At 49.3% G+C, this 19,959-nt stretch overlaps 1 protein-coding gene across 2 annotated transcripts in view; it reads left to right on the top strand.

Moving 5' to 3' along the window:
• Positions 1-10,940: 10,940 nt before the first annotated feature.
• Positions 10,941-19,959, top strand: part of LOC144101765 (angiotensin-converting enzyme-like) — a 38,678-nt gene continuing 29,659 nt past the window's right edge. Inside the window, exon 1 of one of the 2 annotated variants that reach the window (XM_077634953.1) lies at positions 10,941-11,074. The gene's annotated coding sequence lies outside the window, so the exon portion shown is untranslated. The other variant, XM_077634954.1, reaches the window with a different exon arrangement.

Genomic DNA, 19,959 nt, shown 5'->3' with positions numbered 1-19,959 from the left:
GAGAAACAACATCCTTTATAACTTTGTGAAGAAAAAAGTACAGTATCTTTTGTCATCACAAGCCTACTAACGGTACGCCTACTCACTGCGCAGGAGCCAGACTCCGGTTGAATGTTCTGCAGGAGGCAGAAAGAGAGGCTTTAACTCCTTGAAGAAGCAAACTGGCTGGACGCTTGAAACGTTCGGAGGAAAATGGAGAAAATGTATCAAAATGCAACAGAAACAGAGTCAGACTGGGACCAGGAACTTCGCACTGAACAAGACAAACCCACGAAAAATGCTTTTTTGGAGACCAAGTGCAAAAAAGCAAATGCAAAGAATGAAAACAGAAGGCAAAACCAGAGCATGAAAGAAACGTCTGCATAGGACGATGATACAGGTGTGTGCAGCGTCAACGAGCAAGACTGTGAAAACGCAGCAGAACAAGAACCTTCAAGAAGCTCTTCGCCAAACAAAATTGAGTAGACGGACAAAGAAGAACGCATGGATTGGATGGCAAAAAAAGCGAACTTCAAACATCCTGTCTAAGACCGGCAAAATTGACGAGGCAATATATTCAGCACTTGTCATGATCTCCACACTGACCAGTAGAAATGAGGAAGTAGGGGAGCAAGTCAACTACATCCTTATTGAGGTGACGAAAGTGAAGACTTTCACTATGAAGGCTACTCACGAAAACCAGTTCCTGCGGCAACCTCGACCTAGGCTCAGGCACTCCAAGGGAAAAAAAGAACCACCACACAGACCAACGGAGACGAAAGCGCTAATAATCATGGCTATATCAATGAAGCGAGACAAAATCATGAAAGTGATAAAGGACAACGTCGACCCTTTGGCCCCTGGCATACGAGAAACAACCATAAGAGCAGGTGGAGATATAGTGGCCATCAAGCCGTCACACCCAAACCCTCTGGAGACTCAAAGACAGGAAAGAAGAGTGCGAAGAGATCCAGAACCTGGAAATCAAAGTTCCAAAATGCCGTCGAATGGACATCAAAGTTGTTGGAATTGAGTTAGACATCAAGCGATGTACTAGCACAACTGATCATCAGACTTAAAACGACCTGAAATGCACAACAGAAGACTTCAAGTTGAAACCAACTTGGAGTGGAAAGAACGGAACAGCAATCCTCGCCCTGAGTAAGGCAGGGTACAAAGAAGTGTGTACAAAAAAAAACCCTAAAAATTGGCTAGACGCGCTGCCCGAACTACAGCATCCGTATTGTCGGATGCTCGAAATGCCCTAGCCTACACGACCACAGCACAGAGTATGCAAGTTACCGCAGCGATGCGAGAACTGTTCAGAGCGAGGATACAGCACTGACCGATGCCGGGGAGGCTCAAACTGCATGATCTGCACCAAAGAAGGAATATCACCAAAAGAAGCAAATCACTCTGTTAACTCTTTCTGCTGCGACACGTATTTCAGTAACCTAAAGAAAAAGCAACAAGCGCTACAAATGCATCAACCTTCAACAAGCCACACACTAAAAACTCAAAAAATCAGGTACAATCAGATGTCAATCAAGGCCCCAGACCAATCACTAAAAGACTTTCACCAGGAGAACCATCATGATATTTTCGTGGTCCAAAAACCCTACCACTTAAATTAAGAATGAATTTCATTTCTCTTTAAGCAAAAAGTCATACCTACCAAAAATTCCCTACGTGTGCACTAGTGGTACGTAATGACCAAGTGCAAATGTTTCCTCTCTGTGTGACAGTAAGCTCGTTACACCAAAAGTAAGCAAAGGAGAAAAATCATTACCAATAATCAATACCAACTGCCCTGGAAGCGAACAGATCTCACATTCCGAAGGAAATTGACGAAATATAGACACATATTCTCAAGAAGAAATTATGCTAGTTGGATACCAGCTCCAAAAATGTAATATGGGGAAGCGATCAAACATGGGAAAGAGCTGATGGTGTTTTTGAATTAACACTAAAAAAACCTGATAATAGCTTCAAATAAGGAATCGCCTCCAACTTTTAAAACAAGCAGAGCTCAAGTGTGGACAGATTTAATAGCAAATAAATCTCTATCATAGATATTTTATCTATCATAGAAAGCTATCATAGATATTTTAGAATTGGGGTCTCCAACTGTCAGACAACGTTACAGTATCAAATCACACTGGCAGCATTCCAAAAGATACTTGAAAACTTAAATTCTGAAAGTGGTTTGCAGGAGAACATGCAATATATGCCCCACAAGCAACAGAAATATCTGTGCAACTCTACAAAAATTCATGAGCTACTGAAAAAGTTGAAAACCAAACCCAAACAAAGAAACAAACAAATCTCTATTGCAGCCTAGACTTAGCAACAGAAAGGAACAAAATAAAATCACAAAGAAGAATGGTATCAGAAAGCCAGAGGTACTATCAGAGAAGTCTTGAAAAAAGGAATCTTATGAAAAGCACTTAATGTACAACATGCTCACTGAAGCAAAGAATAAAAGTTGGAACGATCTTTGCACAACAGGTGGGTGAAACCCCTTCACTTTGCCGTTCAAAATATCAAGGAAGACACTAAAGATACCATTTGTTATAGAAAACATTGTCAAAAAGAATGGACGGAAAACAGGATAAGTTGAGGAAACCGTACAGTGCATACTTGGAGAAAGAAAACATAAGTGAAACAATCAAAGACGGTCATGTTACGAGCACAATTTGCCTCGTACACAGGAAGAGATTGTAATCACCATCAAATCACAAGGAATGAATGCAGCAACTAGTCCTGACAGGTTAAACAGTTTTCATTCAAATCCAGTATAAACTACATAGTGGGTTCCTCAAGTTTTTTTTTTCAATGCATGTCTTAAAAGTTTGCTGTTTTCCTAAGAAGTGGAAAGAATCAAGAAAAATCAAAACTGGTTTTGGGGGAAATCAAATGGCGCAGTACCTGCCTCACATATCGCAGGACACCTGAACCGCGCCGTAAGGGAAGGGATAAAAGAGGGATTGAAAGAAGAATGGAAGAAAGAGGTGCCGCAGTAGAGGTCTCCGGAATAATTTCGACCACCTGGGGGCCTTGAACGTGCACTGACATCACACAGCACACGGACGCCTTAGCGTTTTGCCTCTATCGAAACGCAGCCGCCGCAGACGGGTTCGAACCAAGGAACTCAAGATCAGTAGCCGAGCGCCCTAACCACTTAGCCACCGCGGCGGGTGAAAGAAACAAGAATAATCCTCATTCCAAAGCAAGGGGCAAGAGATAAGGAGGGAGCCGTTAATTTTCGTATAATTGCCCTAAATTCAATAATAGCAAGAATATTAGAAAAGCTAATTAAAGACAGAATCTATCACTTCATGTAAATAAACTGTTTTACAGAAATTATTTCGACTTACAACATAACATCCTCTAGTTTTAAGTGCACTCACACAATATCAATCTCCAAGAAATCTGATGCAAAGGACGGATTCCATTTCGAAGAATAGGAAAAATAATTGACGACGACACACACATCCAAATAGCAAAAGATATTAAGAGCGGCGGACCCCAAAGCTCACTCTTGATCACCTTTTTTGGAATATTCTTATTTCTGACATTTTCAGCATAAAACTTCCACAAGGAAGAGACCTGCAAGAGTTTGGAGGCAATATAATTTTATTAACGTTTAAATCCAGAGCAGATGCAGAAAACAAGGCTGGAAGCATGCTTACCTCTATTCAGAACTGGGGAGAAAGTATTGGTCTAAGTTTCAACGCGGACAAATCAAATTATCTATTAATAGGCAAGAACTAAACAACCCATTCAGCTATTCTTAAAGTGAACAACCGTAAGATCCAGCAAGTCTCTGAACATAAACTCCTTGGAGTAGTTTCCGAACTTTCGAATATACCTAACATTCAATACATTAAAGAAAAACTTTAAGCATTAAGTACCAATTAGCCAGATTCACTGGAAGCACTGCAGGAATGAAAGTAACAACTAAAAAAAATCAACACACGATCAATAGAAAGAATCACAGCCTACGCAGCCCCAGTAGGGTATAGCCCTAAGGCAGAAATTAAAAACAAATTAAAATGAATTCAAGGAATCTCATTGCCATAAATAACGAAAGCATATAGAATCACAGCGAACATTAAAAATTGTAGCTAAAATTCCGGCAGTACACTTCTACACTCGAAGTTAAATAGAAAATGTAGAATAATAATAGGAGAAAAACAATTTTAATAAAGAGCAAAAAAATATACAGGCAGAGAAATAACCTGCAAATACGATCTTTGGCAGTGTCACCCAAGCCAAAAACCTCTCTAATTATATTGAAGAATATAATCTGTTAACAGAGCTCACAATATACAGAGATGGCTCAAAAATAGTTCATTCAACAGGAGCAGGATACATAATATGCAACAGAACGGGACATATCATCAAACAGTTTTGTTTGCCTATTTACGCTAGTAAGTTGGAAGCAGAAGTAACAGCCATCGATAAAACAGTAGACTTCTTAGCTTAGAACAACAACCACAAACATCAGCTCTTTCCTGATAGTCCATCTACGCTTAAAGCTTTAAAAATTGAATTAATATAAATCCGTTCATACGGGAAATAAAGCGAACTTGAAAGAACTCAATAAAGAAAACATAACTTTGTCGTATGTAACAGGCCATAGTCGAATCAAAGGACACGAAAAAGCAGACGAACTTGCGAAAACAACAGCAAGGGAAGAAAAGTAACTCAACTTCCAATTGCCAACCAGTGAATCAAACAACTACTTAGAACTCAAACAGAAAGCAAACGGAACGAACAGTGTAATAACGAAAGGAAAAACACATGTACGTATCAATGGATAAAAATTTAAATTTCACCCCACCTCACTTCCAAGCAGACCATTACCTACCACAGGCAGTTTCAGGACACAGTCGGTTTCTTCACTTTTTAAACTGCAAAATTTGCTCAAAGCAATAGAGCACAATGTAAACGTTGAAAAGACATAACAGGCTTTGATCATTACTTAGACAAGTGTTATTCAACTAACACAATAAGGAATCAACTAAGTAAAAACTAGGGCTCAACAATATATATGGGAAACCAGAAATAAAAAATAGACAAATATCAGGAACCAAGTAAAAAAGTAGGGCCCAACATTATAAACAGAACAAAAGAAATAACAAAAAGTAGACAAATATTACGAACAAACTAAGTAAAAAAACTACTGCCTGACTTTATAAATAGGACACAAGAAATAATAAAAAGTAAACAAGTGTTGGCAGGCAAGACAAAATTACCGGCAATTCCTACGACTCAAATGGACTTGACCCCCGAAGTAAACTATGGAGCCAGGAAGGCTCTAGGCGCAATGGCTTCTAGGGGGTCAAGGCCAATACACGCAAACACCCACCTTATAACGGCTGACAAGCGCGTCAAGGATATTGGACAGAGAATACGCTACTTTACAGTGTCACCAAATTGCTGATCAAAATTTTTTCCCGCATTGCTCCTTAGGTACTGGAACTGGGCCAAAAGAAATAAACGAAATCCAGACATGATTACCACTACAGGACAAGTACTGAAGAAAGAGGAAAACAAACAAAGAAAAAAAGGAAATTAAAGCCCCTGATGGCTGGAACACTCCCTCAGCTGAGGCCGCTGGTCTTCTTCTTCTTCTTCACCCCAGATATATGGCACATATCCACGTGGGGGGATTGGCCAAGGTGTAGTTGAATGGCCGCTGGTGTTAGATACACTTCTCTTTCTTCTATCCTTTCCTCTATAATTCACTCTTCACTCCATCCCCACTCATCTTCCTTCTCTCACCCGCAGTACATCAGCGGAGAGGGAAAGGGTGTTCTCTGCAGACTCACACTATATTCTGGATTAGGTTTCCTACCCTAAGTATGCTGTTATTTTCCTGTAAAGTAATTTTTTTTATCCTATTTGTAATTTGCCGTTTAGTTATCATGGTGTCCTCATGTGTAAGCCGAGGTGTAGGCCTCGTCGGGAGGCATGCTTTGCCTACCTCCTTTTGCCTCTCCCCGGGGTCCAGGGGCGTAGCCAAAGCGGGGAAGCCCCCCCCCCCCCTTCCCCTTCCCGAGTTTTTTTCGAGCTGTCAGACACCGCTGACCAAAACAACCACCGGCGGAAGTCATTCTGGATTTTGTCACCTACAGTGTCTTTTTCAGACTATAAAAGACATTTTGGCGCGAACATTGCAAACTCGGGTTGGATTTCGTGGCAACGCCCATGCACCTGGAGTCATGTAACGCAAGGGGCCCCATCTTAGCACAAACTTTCAAGAGACTATCGATGGCTCCCTGTTGCGACTAAAATTTCGGTGCAATTACTCGCAATACATGACCGGTGACAGCTGCTGCTGCGCAGTACACTGGAACGAAGGACAGCGTCATTGAGATTTTTCCCTGGCCGTTGCATATGCACAAGCATGTGAAGGTTCTTGAACGACAAACATACAAACATTCATTAAAATAGTTGTCCTCTACTTGCTAATTTCATGGCCTTTACGTTTTTCATATCAGCGGCATGCACTGCTTTGCTGGTTCCGGACCGATATAGTTCTAGACTTCGTGTGATATTTTCTTCACTTATTAAATACGCAAAAACATGGAAGCATTGGTATCAGTTATGTCTGCCACGAGTGAACGATAAGGGGATAGTTGGTATGACATGATTACCAGGCATAAAACTGAGCAGCAAGGGGACAAGACACAGGAGACTTGTTTGCTTCTCTCTTGTGTCTTGTCCCCTGCTCCGTTTTATGCCTTGTAATCTTGTAAGCCATGATTTTTAAGACAAACGAATACATTATTTTATTTTAATAAATACATATTTCACTTGTCTAGACAGTGCGTAGAGTCATCGAATACACAATGACATTATCAATGGCAATGGCAAAGCATTTATTATTGTTGCGTTTAATCCCTCCACAAATTCTATGAGGAGGCCGCATTGCAACATGAACCCCCCCCCCCCCCTTCGAACAAAATTTCTGATACGCCAGTGCCATATTGGAAATATGGCCGATTAAACTTCTCAATATTTTCAACATCAGCCTCAATGAAAGTGTTACGTGCTTTCCAACACACTTTCAGAGCAAACTTATTTTTCATTTCTTTTTTGCAACACTGTGAGCCCTCGCAAGTTTTCAACGAAAAGCTTTACTACGCCAGCTTTTTCAACCAGTCAGCGGAGCCACAAGTTTCACCTTGAATGTAGGTAGAGGTCAAACCATGAGCATAATTGGTGGTAGTGAGGTTCGACGCATGACGTCAGCTACAGCAATGACATCAGCGGCTGTTACACCAACTGTCTCGGTTTTGACCTTTGACTTTGACCTTGACCTCCGGTCAAGCGGGAATGCGTCTGCCGGCGTTGCGTGCACAGGTCATGAAACTGGGTTCTGCATAAAACGCCGGTGCACTTTGATACGCTCAGCGGAACGCTAGGTGCGATTGATGCGACGCCTGCCGTGGGGACCGACACCTGAACCGCGCGCGTAATGGAAAGAAAAAGAGATGAAAATTGGTTTTAAGGAAAGCAAATTACGCCTGTCACATATGTCTGTGGACACCCGCATCACACCGTAAGCGAAGGAAAATGAAAGTTGAAAACCGCCAGTCGCTCCACCACAAACGTAGCCAGGCAGATGAAGCTTTTCGCTTTCAACCAGGGATAACCAGAGCTAAACCACCAGCAACGTTTTACAGTGTTGTACAAGCTATGAAATGAAAACGCCGTGCTTATAAAATAAACAACTGCAAGTCTAATGCCTGTGCACAAAAGCAAGGTGGTCAAGTTGGTAAAGATTCATTGTTAAGGGCCAGTCTCACAACAAAAGAACTAAAAGAACGAAGGAAACATCAGGTGGGGAACAATTTGAAATGTGGAACAAAAACGAGACAGAACAAAGAATCTCTGAACTTGACTAGCGCAGCAGATTGAGCAACTTGGGCACGATACATTGTTAAAAACAGCGCCTCAGCCATTGGAAGATTTGTAGAAGATCCTGTGGGCATCGCTACCCAATAACAATGCCATACCAGGAAAGCGACTTCCGCGGTACTGTAAAACGACATCACCGCAGGCCTGCACAATACGCAAAGAAACAAAAGGCAAGCCACAGCATGAAAACCATCTATCAACACTATGGCGAAATAACAGAAAGGGAGAGCGAACATCACATGAAAAGTGTCATTAACAAAAATATAGAGACAAAACAGATGGCCGGTTTGCGTCGTTAATAATAATAATAATAATTGGTTTTTGGTGGAAAGGAAATGGCGCAGTATCTGTCTCATATATCGTTGGACACCTGAACCGCGCCTTAAGGGAAGGGATAAAGGAGGGAGTGAAAGAAGAGACCGCCACGGAGCATTGTTTTATGCGAAGCGCCACATCCTCCTGCCGTTTGCCTTGCTGGCAGAGGCAGTCTTGCGCACTAGGAGCAAGCAGGTTGCATTTTTTTTAGTTAGGTGACGGACAGGATGAATTGCAAGGTTTATACATGTGCTGGCAATTTTTTGTGGCTTTTTTTGTGCGCCTAATGTGCACGATGGAATGATTACCTCACATTTGTTGGTCGGTTTACAGCGTCTTCAGGGTGCGGTGGCAGTTTCATTGCTTTGCAGGCCCGCATATGCCTTAAGGATCTGAACTATGACGCGTTGTAACTGCATGTCTTCGCATTGAGGAGAGCTGTGGTTCTCTGAGGCGTCGGGGGTTCCTTCAACTGCTGTTACTAAGCGAGTCTGGAACCGCGTGGGACTGTATGGTTTCTAGTACTTTGTTTTGCAAAGTGGGTGACTTGGTTCGGTTCCTGCCTCTGACTGTCGTGGAAACATTGAGTTTATCTCCTGTGGCCAGCACTTGTACTATCGCCTTTTGGGTTTAAACCATGTTGCATTTTGGTTTTGAACCATGTTGCAGTGAGACCTGCAGGCTGTGCTGGTTGCGGCATTCTTGCTGCTTTCACGGTTGATTTTAAGTCTGGCTCATATTTGTAAGCCAAGGTGTGTATGAAACTGTTAGCTCTATATGCATAAAATGTAATGAAACATGGTTTACATATACAGTAGAATCTCTGTGATACAAATCTCGGGGTCTCGAAAAAATTCCTATAGTCCGAAATTGTGTATCATCAAAACGAACAAAATTCTTATGTGGAAGCATGAAAAATGCATTCACACAAATCTGTTCAAGTCTAACGGGATTTATTCACTGCTGTACAGCCACTTACCATGCATAATGCGCGATTGGCGACCACAACGTCGGCGATGTGCGGGCAGCGCCTAGTGCTCGAGGGTGCGGTCGCAGCTCGCACATTCGTTCATACTTAGAGGCGAGGGAGAGAGTTCGGAACATCCAAAATTCCGCACATCTTGGAAAATGCACTCTGGCCGGGGAATTTCGCGAATTTGTATCATCGCGAAATTCGTATCAATCGGGTTCATATCGCAGAGGTTCTACTGTACAATTGTGCTGGCGTCAGAATAAGGGTCTGTCGGTTTGTTTGAAACCCTGGTTACTTGGAAGATTTTCGGAGTGGAGTGCGTGCTGAAGGTACTGTACTGTCGGCTGTAATGAACGCCACACATTGTGTGGAACGCTGCCAAAGCTAACATGAGGTAGCCGCTCACAACAGTGTTGCACCTCGCGGCATTTCTGGGGTGTATGTGCTGGCCTTTTGTTGCACTCACTCATTACCTCTCTGAGAGTCTGTTGTAGTCAGATGGCGTCGTTAAGAGAAATTCAGATTAGGTTCAATATAAATTTGGTTTTCACTTCGGTTTCGATGTTAAGATCCAATGGTCACGGATGGAAGTCGTTCGGAGAGCGATAATGGGTTAATGCCCATATTGGTCATTCCCATTGATAGATCGTTGAGAGTCCTCATACCACTCCTGGCGCAGCAGTGGTGCAGCGGTCAAGCGATGCACCACTGCTCTTCTATGGCAGGTATTGAATACCATCGGTGGGACAGCGACCCGGGTGGCTCATCTAAAGCAGCCTCTCGCAGACAGTTGAATTGTCACCTGAAATACAGTGGGAAAATTGTACGTCCGTGTGTGTGCGTGTGTGTGTGTGTGTGCGTGTGTGTGAGAGAGAGAGAGAGGGGATAAGACACGCGGTGGAAAAACAACTTTATTCTAACATTCCAGCCTTCGTCAGAGTGACCATTGTTTTTCCACCATGTGTCAACAGTGTGTGTACACACACACACACACACACACACACACACACACACACACACCACTAAAAATGTTGACCAACGTTTGAAAGGATTTTGTTCACGTTTCGACCGTGGAACGGACTCCGTCAGAACATAACATCAAATAAATCGTTTCAAACGTTGGTCTACGTTTATATTACGACCGTGCCAAGATGTGTGGTTTTGTTGGATAAAATATATGCATATAACACAGACACAGGCTAGCAGTCTGCGACGAAAGCAGGCTTGATATTAACATAGAGACCGATAAACACACAACGGCCATATGCGGGGCACTAAGAAAATCTGTGCCTTAATATTCCAGGCGCTAGAACTACCGACCAGCTCTCGCGTAATAAACATGAAAACATTTCTGTGGGTGGTTTTTGCCTCAACTGTCAAGTTTTTGTTCCGTGCACTGCTGCTGGAAGAACCAAAATGATGTTTTCGAGCACGGTAAACAAATTGTCTTTTTCGTTTGAGTATATAGCGCTAAGGATTCCCACTGGCGACGCGCTTGAAGAAATATGGGGGCTCCTCTGAGAATTTCTGCATATGTTGCACAGAGAGACCTCACAATAGCCCTGTCCTCGTCGTACATGGGACAGAAAAGAAAAGAATGACACGGCAGTGCGAACAGAGACGTTGGCCAAATCGGCAGGACTATACCGCTTTTCTGTGGCTGCGAAAGCATGCCTATTGTTGACTCGCGCTGTCCAACCTTTGCTGACAACTGGGCACGGGGTTGAACAATTGTGGCTTTATTGCGGACATTGCTTACGTGGTTGGGCAACAGCAGCGGACTGTGTTCTACACTTATAGGGAGGGAGAAGCGATGTTATAGTGTGTCTTGGAGACAGAGGAAAACACTGGGCAGGAGAATAAACCTTGCAGGTGGTAAGTGGCTAGCAGATTCGAAACGATTTCATATAATCATAAAAGCGCACGCCTACTACCTTGTGCTGAAATGCAACCTGCATCTGAGAGCTTAAATCTTGTCCCCGGCATAAACTCGTAAGGTGGGCATGACTGTTTTTTTCATCAGGTGCGACCGTAATTATGAATACGGGAAGTCTTACTTTGCTTACTATCAAGGTTCTGTTGGTAATTTTAGTTTCAATATGAGAACTGCCAATCAGGCGATTGCAGCACGCTCAAGTTGACCAAAAGAAACAGTAGAACTGCAGCGTCATGTAACGTTGTGAATATAAAACGCATTGAATAGTGGCTGCTTAGGATCGGCACTGCTTTCGCCCCCTCCGTGTATTAACTTCACCTGCCTTTTTTGTAATAATTACGTCGTGGCAACACTTTCGTGCAAAGGTGCCTTCACAAGTTATATTTATCTGCTGACGCGGAGACTGCGATTTATGTGCATTAGTAGCCCTCAGGAAAAATGCTGTATTAAAATAACGTCGAGCAGAAGTTTTATAAAAGCTAATAAATCGGCGGGGACGCAAGGTTTTCAATCAATCGCTCAGAAATTCATTCACAATGAAGTAGCCCTACTGAAAAAACACGATATGGATACGGTGTTATTAGATATGGGTGGTATGGGCCAAATGCACCATAACTGCGACAAGGGTCATATGGGGAATACAGTTCATATGTGGTGTGCATTTTTTTGAAAATTTGGGAGTTATGGTATTACGATTGGAATTTATGTGGTAACTCGAGGATACAGCGGTAAAATAAGTATAATGCAATAAAAAAACGAGAAAGAAACAGCGCCAGAATCGCGTTTCGAAACCACCGGCCTTCCCATTCACAGCTGGGCACGCTAACCAGTAAGCCACATCCAGAACTGGGCGAAGACGCATTTTTATTTTTTTTCTTTATTGCATGGAAGTACACCCACCATGAAAGGCTTCGAGCCCGACTTAACAAGGTGGCATCCCGCAGCCAATCAGACACAATCACACCACACACCAACATACTGCTCTCACTTTGCACGCATATCAAAATTCCGGGAGAGACACACATGCGCTGAGTAAACGCTGCCAGGCAAGAATTCGATCCAGCGCAGCATTCACCCCCCCCCCCCCCCAGAGTACACTGCTCTATGAAGAGAGACTCATGCCTATGGGAAAATACGCATTTTCGAACTTTGTATGTTTTGAATAAGTGAACACAGCGCAGTCCGAACTGTACCTGCTTGCCTTGCAAGTGTACTCAATATTTTTGCGGACTATTCGTAAGTCTGACCAATGCCTCGCACCTTCAGCAGTATAAGCATCGGTTGTGGTAGAAGCATCTGATAATATCAATTTCTCTATGCTAGCTTTCAATCCGGCCTCAGGAGGAGCGGCGTCGGGAATGCACTCCCGAGTAAGCATTCAGAGGCACGGAAATACACAAGAACCATGGAATGAACCACTGGCTGGTAATCACGCCATGGTGGCAGGGTACATCATTTTTTTACATATCGATATCCAGGTCAAGTACATACGCCCGTATGGCCTCATATAACCACACATATCAAATATACTTGCTCCCATATGTCCAATAAGCAGCCCCTATTGAAAAAATTCCATATGATTTTATATCGGACACATATGAATTCATATAGAAAAATATAAATGTATATGAGACACATGAATTATTATGGGATATATTAATTCATATAGGACACATACATCTGAAGAGATTGATGTCCTATATGAATTCCTAAGGAACACATTATCAAGCCTTATTAGACACACATTAATCCATATATGTTCTATATGGCAACCAATATCATATCTTATGGGGCATAGGGGAGCATGTTTAGTTGCTATGGGAGGTGGTATCAGGCCACACGGGCATATGTGCCAACATTTCTTGTTCGCTTAACGGAACTTGAATCACATTTTTGATCAATTTTCTTATTGTGACGATATTTACATCACCTCAATCTTTGTATGCACCCTGCCACAATGGCTCGTGTAAGAGGATGATGGTTAATTCGATGGTTCCTTCTGTATTTGCTTGCCTCTAAATGCTTAGTCTTAAGTGTATTCTCCCCGCCGCTCCTACGCTGGCCGCATGTGAGGCTAAATAACACGTTATGCCAGGAATTTATGAACCAGATAGCTATGTGTGTAGCAAGAATTACGTACGTTGCGAGGGGACAACATGAGAGCTAGCATTAAGAAATTGACATTGTTAGACGGTTCTACGACAACCGATGCTTAATAAAGATGCAGGACATTGGTGACACCTGCTGATAGCCTGCAACAATATTCAGCTCATTTGCAAGGCAAGCAGCTATAGCTACGACTGCACTGTCTTCACTTCGTAAAAACATAGAAGTGCGAAAATGCGCAGTTGCTGTAGAGATGAGAAAATAAGTTGTTTCCCAGTACTTGGCGTGGTTTAGCAGTTTGCGTGCTCAGCTGATAGTCAGCAGGTGGGTGTTTCGATACCAGATCCTGGCGCGATTTTTTGACGTTTTTTTTTAAATCGCATTTTCTTAATTTTACAGGTGTACCCGCGAGTTACCACGTAAATTTGAATCGTATGGGCGCGGCTGGTGGTAGTGGTTTTATTAAAAATAATAGTAAAAAGGAAGGAAAAGATTTTTGCTAGCCCCGGCATCTGCCATCGATACTGAAGCACCTGAGCTGCGGCAGCGGAAATAAAGGACAGCAGGCAGAATGGAGAAATGAAATGAAAGAGGTGAGGGGACAGGAATAGAGGACAGGGGGAGAAGTAATATGTGCAAACTATTTACACAATAAGTAATGTGTCCAGGTTGTGCGCGTGATTAGTTCATTTAAGAGGAATTAAATCACACACGCGCACAGCACTGTGTAGGTTACAACTGGAGTGGGGCGTCCAGTTATTAATCGTTCAAGGTAGACCTCGCGGAGCGTTCGGTCACTGTGTGTAACTACCTGACGGAGAACAGACGGGACGACAAACCGTGTGATCGAGGAATGCACAGAGGCTCACCAAAGTTCGCTCACGAGTGCGCGCACTGCCCTGCGGCCACAATAGCGTGTTGATGGAGTCTGGTAGTATGCCCTGCGCCCTATAGGCCGCGAGCATATCGCGACGAGCATCGGCGAACGCGGAGCAGCGAAGGAGCAGATGTTCTAGTGTTTCCACTGCACCGCATCCGTCACACACATCACTCGTCGCGATTCCGTGACGCACCCGTCGTTCCCCGGGCCACACGCAGCCAATGCGCGCGCGGAGGATCATTGCACGTTGCGACCGTGTAAGTGCGCGACAGCCGGTGACACTGTCGATGCGCTCACCTCCCGCGATGCGTGGTGGGTCGGGGTGCAGCTTTCGGAGATGGTCGTGAATGGCCGCACGCACGTCCTCCAGCGCAAGGGGCAGATCGCTGGCAGGTAGTTGGTGTGCAGCGGTCGCGAGGTCGTCAGCTTCTTCGTTGCCGGCGATGCCGCAGTGACCGGGCACCCACTGTGCACGCACGGCACAACCTCTCTCCGCGAGGCGCTCGATGCGCGAGCGAATTTCCCGCACTAGTGGGGTACCGCGGCCGTTAGATTGCAGGCGGCTGAGGGTGGCGCGGGAGTCGCACAGCAGAGCACTCCTGGGCGGCGGAGGGCCGAGGGTGAGCAGCAGGTCCAGCCCGAGCCGGATCCCCATCAACTCCGCCGTGGTGGAGGAGCCCAGGAAGGTTGCGTGTTGCTGGCTGTGCAGTCGCAGGGCGGGGATGGTGGCCGCCGCAGCAAGGGAGCAGCTGTCGCGGGCCACTGAGCCGTCGGTATACACGAGGAGATGGTCCTGGAGCTCCTCGTGTATGACGGCTCTGGCCAGCTGCTGCACAGCGCAGAGGCGTGTGCTCCGCTTTCCCGCGATGCCGACGATCTCTCGCTGTACCTCCGAGGCAGCAGGCCAGGGCGCGCAGGAGCCGTAGGGGGGTGGGCCTTGGGTCAATTGCTCATACTCGAGCAGCGCCGCGCCCATTCGTGAGCGCGGGTGCGAGCGCATACGCTGCAGCAGCGAGCCGCCGTCCGGTGCGCGGTGAAGCCGGTCGATGTGATTCAGTGCCCTGCGCGCTGCTTGAAGCTCAAGGGGCCACGCTCCTGCCTCGGCCAATGTTGCGGCGCACTGCGAGTTTTTGGGCAGGCCTAGGCACACGCGCAGGGACTTGCGGTGCTGAAGCTCGAGCTTCTTCCAGCACGGCTTGCGCACCGTGACGAGCGGCAGCGCATAGAGCACCGCCCCCAAAGCTGCGGCATTGTATAGACGCAGCGCGGCTTGCTGGGAGATGCCCTGGCCTCGAGCGGTGAGCTTGTGCACGGCGGCGGTGATCCTCTTCATCTGCAGACAGGCCTTGGTCGCCGCGGGGCGGAAGGAAAGGCGCCAGTCGATGTCCAGGCCAAGGTACCGCACCGATTTACGCCAAGGAATCGGAGTCCCGTCCAGTGACAGTGGCGCAAGGTACGCGCGCGAGCGCGAAACGCAGGCCATGGCCACCGATTTGTCCGCGCTCAGCGACAGACCAAGGCCGCGCAAGCTGGCATCGATTGCGGTCAGGGCTCCCTGAAGGCACCCCCGCACGCGGAACGCCTCACCCGGTGGTCCCCGGCACCACAGAGCTATGTCGTCTGCATATATGGACATGTACACATGGTGTCGCCCGCTCGTGGGGAGGGAGGCCGGCACCACCGACATGGCCACATTAAACAGAAATGGTGATAGGACAGAGCCCTGCGGCACGCCCATGTCGACCGGGCGAGGCTTGGGAGAGCTTACCCCCTACTCGTACGCGCATGGTGCGCCCGCTCAGGAAGCCATGAACGTATCGCAAAAGGCGCCCGCTCACACCGGCCCCCTCAAGCACCGCGAGAATTGGTGCGCGGTCAACGTTGTCAAAAGCGCCCGAGACGTCCAGTAGCAGCAGCAGCGCAACCTGGCCTGCTGCCCTGGCATGCTCCAGCGCTGTAACAACGTCCGATATAGAATCAGCCGTGCACCGCATCCCACAGAAACCCGTCTGCCGCTCGTCAAACAAATCAGCCTCCGAAGCCCGCTCGTTCAGACGCTGCAACGCCATATGCTCCATGAGCTTACCTGCCGCCGATGTTAATGCCACTGGCCGGTATCCGCTCAGCTCCGTAGGTGGGCGCCCTGCCTTTCGGATGGGACAAACGACCGCGGTTCGCCAATCATCCGGTAGCTCCCCGCGTTCCCACACCAGGTTGATCTGCTGCAGGAGGATCTGTCGTTGCTGCGCATCCAGGTTTCGCAGCATTTGGTATGTCACCCCGTCCGGTCCGGGCGCCGAGCGGTGGCGGCAGCGTTGCAGCACATTGTTCAATTCCGCCGCGGTGAACGGCGCATCACATGGACCTTCCGAGGCGACGGGCGAGGGACTGGCGTCGCTTCTGGGGCTCTCAGGAGCAGCTATGTTAGCGGCGTTTGCGGGGCTGGGCGGCGCGAACCGATCGGCAAACCGCTCTGCCAATTCTACAAAGCTGAGCCCGCTGGAGATTGCAAGGGCGGCCAGTGGTTGACGGTTTGCCTGTGGTTCGGTGATGCGCCGCAGGGTGTGAAACAGTCTCCGCGAGCTGACATCTTCCTCCATCCTTTGGCATAGTGAAGCCCACTGCCGGCGGTATAGCTTGTTAGCGTGGCGGCGCGCTGCTGCGTCCAAGCGGTTGTAGACAGTCCAGTCGGCTGCTCTGTCAGTCCGCCGCGCCCGTCGCTCTGCGCGATCTCTCTTCTCGCGCAGATTGAGCAGCTTCATATTAGGTGTGGGCTGCCCTGCCCTTACCTCTGCTCGTTGGGTGGCTGCGAGAGCGCTTCGGACTAGACTTGAAAAGAAATCTGCGCCAGTGGCCGCCGCCTCGTCGACCGCCCGCCTGAACGCACTCCAGTTGGTAATGGAGTAGGCACGTTTGGGGCGCGCCTCCATCGCAGTGGGTTCAATTAGGATGGAGTAATGATCCGAGCCCCAGAGAGATGGTGATCGGCGCCATGTCGCCTCGATGCCTCTGGATGCGAAGGCAACGCCGATGCAGGAGCCGGTTGTTCCGCGTCGTCGAAAGGTGGGCTCGCCGGTGTTCAAGGGGGTGAGTCCCAGCTGCGTTGCTGCGTCGCTCAGGTCGTCTCCCCGCGCGGAGTGGCGCGCACTGCCCCACGCACTATGGTGGGCGTTAAAATCACCACAGATGATTTGGCGCGGGGCACAGCACGAAGACACAGCACGAAAACACAGCGCGTTCCACGCGACAGCTGGACGCACATAAACACTGGCCACCGACGTGTCAACACCACCGACGCGCACTGTCACCACCACGCACTCCTGGGCGTCAGATGTCGCCGCCGCCGAGCCGACGAGGGTGTGGTGGACGTCCTGCCGCACGTATATCGCGCACCTTGATTTCCCGGGGCGATGAGATGTGACACAACAGGGCACTGCAGCACAGGTGGGTTCCTCGCACGTGGTGGCTGAGTGGTAGCCAATGTAGCCAGGTAGCCGCATCTGGGGCTCCCCGTCATGTGAACGTACGTAAGTCTCCTGCAGCGCGATAACTTCCGGCGAATCCTGTGCGATGCGAACTCGCATTTCGGCGTACCGCGCCGCAAGTGAGCGCACGTTCCACTGCAGGATGGATGGTATGCGGGAGGGAGCCCGGCGGCTAGCCATCATGCTGGCTTATCTGTGCGGGAGCACCCGCTGCTTCTAAGCAAGCCCGGTGTCCATCGGTGCCCTCCGGGAAAAGTGCGCTGAGGGCGCGCAACGCCAGCTTTAGGCGCGCGATCTCCGCGTCCCGTGCGTCAGGGGGCTGGCCGTGAGAAGCGGCCGCAGGCTCGGGCCGCGCTCTACGGGACGCCGGGCAACCGGATCGCTGCTGCCGCTGCCGGCGCTGCCGTTGCTTCTGTGTCTGCTGCTGCTGCTGCTGGGGTGTTCCCCTGACGACCTGCGCATAAGAAAGAGCGCGCGGCGTCTGCTGATGTTGCTGGGCTGGGGCCGCTGTCTCAGCCTGGACGGCGGCTCGGACAACCCGCCTGGACATCGGGGCCATGGATGTGGCCATTAAAGTGGCCACGTGACGCTCTCGCTGCCAGTGCGGGCACGCTGGGTCAATGGCTGCGTGCCGCCCCCCGCAGTTAATGCAGCGGGGCTTGCTCGCGCAGGTACCAGGCTCGTGTGGCCCGCCGCAGCGTGTGCATCGGGCAGGAGCACGACACACCTCAGTGGCATGCCCCAGGCTGGCGCACTTGGCACACTGGAGCGGCCGGGGACGGCAGGGGCGGACCGCGAGCCTGCGCTTGAATATGGTGATGAACGCCGGGGGTGTCGGCGCCGCAAAACGGAGAGCGAGTGTGCTGCCCGACAGAGACGCCGACACCATCGGTACCGTTGACTCCGCCGCCGCTAGCAGCTCCTCCGCCGTCCTGCGCCCGTCCACACCGAAGACCAGGCCGGAGCTTTGATTCCGAGGAGGAGGCTCCTTGGCGCAGACCGGCACGCCGCGGATGACGGCCGTGGCTAGCAGGGCCTGGAGAGCATCGCTGCTCCCCGCGTCCACTGCCACCACATTCCGCCGCATGTTTACCCGGACGGCGAGGACGCCCGGGCGGGATCCGATCTCCTCGGCCAACTCCCAGCCCTGTTCCCTGGTGAAGGCGGTGCCCCGGTTCGCCGGCCGAAACAGCACCGTCCCCACCAGGCTGGACGGGACCTCCACGGCCGCCGCGGCTCGCTCCAGGGCAGCTCTCCGACGCCGCTGCGCCTTGGTAGTGATAATGCGCCACGGGACCAGGCTGGCCCCAGCATCAGCGTCGCCGCTGCCTGCGGGGCATTGCTGCGGCGCGCCGCGGAGTTGGGCGCGCTCGCTGCCAGCAGACGAAGCCCCAGCCGCAGCCTGGTCTCGTGCGGCGGGATTTGGTGAGGTCGCACCCGTTTTTCTTCCGGACGCCGTCCCCCACCAGCAACAGCAGCAGCATCAGCAGCAGGCTGGAGGTGGGCTCCATGGGGCTCGTGCTGGGAAGGCCCTGCTCCTTCGAGTGTGGAGGGAGAGGGAACAGTGACGGTGGGGGGCCTTCGAGCTTCCCGCTTGGCCACCGCGATGTCCCTTTTGGTTTCCGAGTCCCTCTCCTCCTCGGACCCCGTTTAGCGTCGCCGTTTCCGGAGAGCAGACTCGTCCATTGGGGTGCACATGCTCTCCTCGGCTGCAGGTGTCCGCGGTGGGCCCGCAGCAGCAGCATCAGGGGGAGAGGGCATCACAGCCGGTTCCCCAGGAGCAGCAATGGCGGCAGGAAGCGCAGGGGTGGCCAGAGATGGCGGGGAGGGAGCCGCCATGGAGTTCTGCGTCTGGTGAGCGAGCGCCATGGCGTCCCTCAAGGCTAGAACGCGTGGGTCCGCCGGCGACACGTCCAAGGTCCCGATGACGGACTCAAGGTTCTCCGAGGTGGTGATGAGCGCCACCGTCAGGCACCTCACCGTGTCCCGCAGATCAGCGATCTCGGCCTGCATTCGCCGAATGGTGCTGGACGACCTTCCTCTGGACGGCGTTCGTCTCCGTGATCGTGTACGTGAGCGGCCTGCCCTGCGTTGCTGATTGTCACCACCGAACACAGGCCTTCGCTCGTTCACGGTGTCTGTGGCCTCCATGGGGAAACCCCGCAACGCCGCGAAGCCTTAGGCCCAGCGTCCGAAGGAGCAGAGAGCTAAAAAACACGTCCGCTCGCTTCGAACGCCCACCGAAGAATTGGGCGCGGCTTCCATATTTTAAGAAAATGCGCGCCTCATATGAACCCCATTCCTCTTAAATGGCCCATATCGCCCATATAACTCATATGATCCGTGAAGCCCA

The sequence above is a fragment of the Amblyomma americanum genome, chromosome 8 (genome assembly GCF_052857255.1).
Source record: "Amblyomma americanum isolate KBUSLIRL-KWMA chromosome 8, ASM5285725v1, whole genome shotgun sequence".
Lineage (NCBI taxonomy): Eukaryota > Metazoa > Arthropoda > Arachnida > Ixodida > Ixodidae > Amblyomma > Amblyomma americanum.
The sequence above is the reverse complement of the archived record's forward strand: the minus strand, read 5'-3'. Positions and strand labels throughout refer to the sequence as shown.